This window comes from Lactuca virosa, chromosome 4 (assembly GCF_052849685.1).
Source record: "Lactuca virosa cultivar CGN04683 chromosome 4, Lactuca_virosa_CGN04683_v6, whole genome shotgun sequence".
Taxonomy (NCBI): Eukaryota; Viridiplantae; Streptophyta; class Magnoliopsida; order Asterales; family Asteraceae; genus Lactuca; species Lactuca virosa.
In genome coordinates, this window is record NC_136429.1 from 509315234 (window position 1) to 509318463 (window position 3230).

At 38.4% G+C, this 3230-nt stretch overlaps 1 pseudogene; it reads left to right on the plus strand.

Moving 5' to 3' along the window:
• Positions 1–631: 631 nt before the first annotated feature.
• On the plus strand, positions 632–952 carry LOC145107041 (putative mitochondrial protein AtMg00820 pseudogene; annotated as a pseudogene).
• Positions 953–3230: the final 2278 nt, after the last annotated feature.

Genomic DNA, 3230 nt, shown 5'->3' on the forward strand with positions numbered 1-3230 from the left:
AACATGCGGTATTATATGGACATATCTTGTCAGAAGGAACATCATTAAATACTTCCACCTCTTCGGTTGAGGGGGAAATACCAGTTCCTTTGGAAGTAAAAACCGTAAAGGTTCCAGTACTTGACGATAATGCTCCAGCGGCAAACCGTAGACTGACCACTCAATCAACCGTTTCTGAAGACTCTGAAGAAGAAATTGAAAACATTGATACAAGAAATGACTCAAGGATTGTTCGTCACTCATCAATTCAGGGGGAACCAACATTACTTGACTAAGGGTAACCATCCATGTTTCAGGGGAACTCCCGTCATCAATCCAGGGGGAACTTCCTTTACCTACCGTAGACCCCATTACAAAAAACCAAGACTCATCTGCCGACTGTTCTCAAATCGAGGGGGAACTACCTTTTCCTGCCGGAGAGTCCTCAACCGTAGAGGACATTCCCTCAACCACATCCGCAGATCATCAATAAACCCGACTACATGTTTGGACAAGAGATCCCCCACCAGGTCAAATCATCGGCAACCCATCCTCAGTTATTTAAACTCGATCCTCTAGTAATTTAAATAACCATTGTCATTATGCAACATTCATGTCTTCGGTCGAGCCAAGAACAATAAAAAAATCGCTTATGGATCGTGATTGGATCATTTCAATGCAAGAGGAACTTGCAGAATTTGAAAGAAATAAAGTTTGGAAATTGGTACCGAAACCAAAAGGTCACACAATCGTTGGTATAAGATGGTTGTATAAGAACAAGTTAGATGAATCCGGTGCGGTGGTAAGAAACAAAGCTCGATTAGTCGCCAAGGGGTATAGTCAACTCGAGGGTGTTGACTACAATGAAACATATGCCCCTGTAGCAAGAATGAAAGCCATACACATCTTTCTAGCGTATGCAGCTCACAAGAACATCAAGGTGCATCAAGTGGATGTAAAAGTGCCTTTCTGAATGGAGAACTGAAGGAAGAAGTTTACCTACAACAACCTCCAGGCTTTGAAAGTCTAGATTTTCCAAATCACTCCTACAAGCTGGAGAAAGCAGTATACGGTCTTAAGCAGGCACCTAGAGCGTGGTGTGAGACTCTTTCTGAGTTTCTTGTCACCCCAGGATACAAAATAGGTATGATTGATCCCACGTTATTTAGATGGGTAAATGATAATCACTTGATGCTTGTTCAAATATATGTGGATGATATCATTTTTGGATCAACATATCAGGGTATTGTGAATGATTTTGCAAGGCTCATGAAAAGCAATTTTCAAATGAGCATGAATAGAGAGATCAACTTCTTTCTAGGACTTCAGGTTAAACAAGTCCCTCAAGGGATATTCATTCATCAAGAAAAGTATACCACTGAGTTGTTGAAGAAATTTTCGATGGACAATTGCTCCTCAGCCAAGGTCCTGATGGCCCTTGGGTATAAGATCTTAGCTGACCCTACCGAAGAGTTAGATGACCAAAAAACCTACCGAGGAATGATTGGTCGTTGATGTACCTTACTTCCAATCGACTGGATATTGTATTTGCAACAGTTTTATGTGCTCGGTACCAGGCTGATCCTAAAATGTCACACTTGACCGCAATCAAGCAAATCTTCAGATATCTAAAAGGGAGCAAAGCCATGGGCATTTGGTACCTTGCGGGCAACGAGTTCACTCTTCAAGCGTTTACAAATGTCGATCATGCTGGGTGCAAATTAGATCGTAAAAGCACTTCGGGTGGATGCCAGTTCTTAGGAGGAAGATTAGTTAGTTGGTCTTCAAGGAAACAAAACTGTGTTTCTTTGTCTACCGCAGAAACAGAGTATGTGGCCACAACTTATTGTTGTTCCCATGTCCTTTGAATGAAGACTCAACTTATGGACTATGGTTACAGGATGTTGTGGGTGCCCATTTATTGTGATTCAGAGAGTCCAATAGCGATTTCACATAATCGTATTCATCACTCTGAGATGAAGCACATTGAACTACGGTACCACTTCATCAAAGACCACATTCTCAAAGGTAACATCGAACTCATTTTTGTGCCTACTCATGAAGAAATAGCTGATGTTTTTTACTAAGGCACTCAATGCTACAAAGCTAAATGGATTTTTGGAAATGCTAGGATTGACGAACCCAGACCCGCAGTTCTTTTTGAAATGATAGGTACCGCAGGGTGAATGAATTGCTTCTTTTCTTTTCAAATCAAAACTCTTGAAGCACTTCCTTCACTATGGTCATTTCAAACTGATTAATATATTTTTCATATCTCTTTTCACTATATCATGTACATATGATCCATATATCTCTTTTCAAATCAAAACTCTTGAAGCACTTCCTCCACATATGATCCATGTATTCTTCGGCTCCCTTTATTTCTTTTATTTCTAACCTTCATGATCAAGTTTGTTTTCAGCTAATGTTACCGCAGTCATACCGCAGTTGTATTGAATGAACCTGCAGTCATCACTTCATAAACATTTTAAATAATATTGTGTGCTACTTAATGTACTTTAATAAAAACATTCTTCAAACATTCGTTTTGTCGCACATGATATTTAAATCCTTTTCAAAATGACTTTCCTCCGTCATGTTCCTTTTTCAGATAAAAAACAAAAGAAATATTTTTTCTTAACTTGTCGTATCACATAACCGTTGGATGTCAATTCCGCTTCCACTTCCCCATTTTTCACAACGATTTGTCACACACCGAAACCAGAACGGCGAAAACGTCTGGGGGCGGCTGACTTTCATGTACAGTGTCATAAAAATTTAATAGTAGCGATCAAAGCATTACAACCATTGTATTGAACACTTAATAAGTTACATTGTGCTCCAAACATTGTTTACATGATATCAAATGCATATGACAAAAGTAAATAACGTGATGCGACGACGTCCCATCCACCAAAAACTCTTGTGGATATTTTTTTACTTGTTTCCTGAGAATACAAGTGATTTTGAAAAGTGTCAACAATTAAGTTGGTGAGTTCATAAGCGTTTTTTATGAAAAGGATTTGTAACTGTCTCGTGTAAAAATGATAGTGTATACTTTCAGAAAATTCCAATATTTTCCTTTGAAATGAGCTGTAAGTCTTGAATACAAAGACTAAAATGTGAGAAATGCTGTACTAGGGAAGTAGTATTAGTAAGTTTTATCTCTATATAAAACTACTTGAATATATGTTAACATCGTTGTAAGTCTTAAAATCCCAAGACTAAAAATTTAAGTAATGATGTACTGG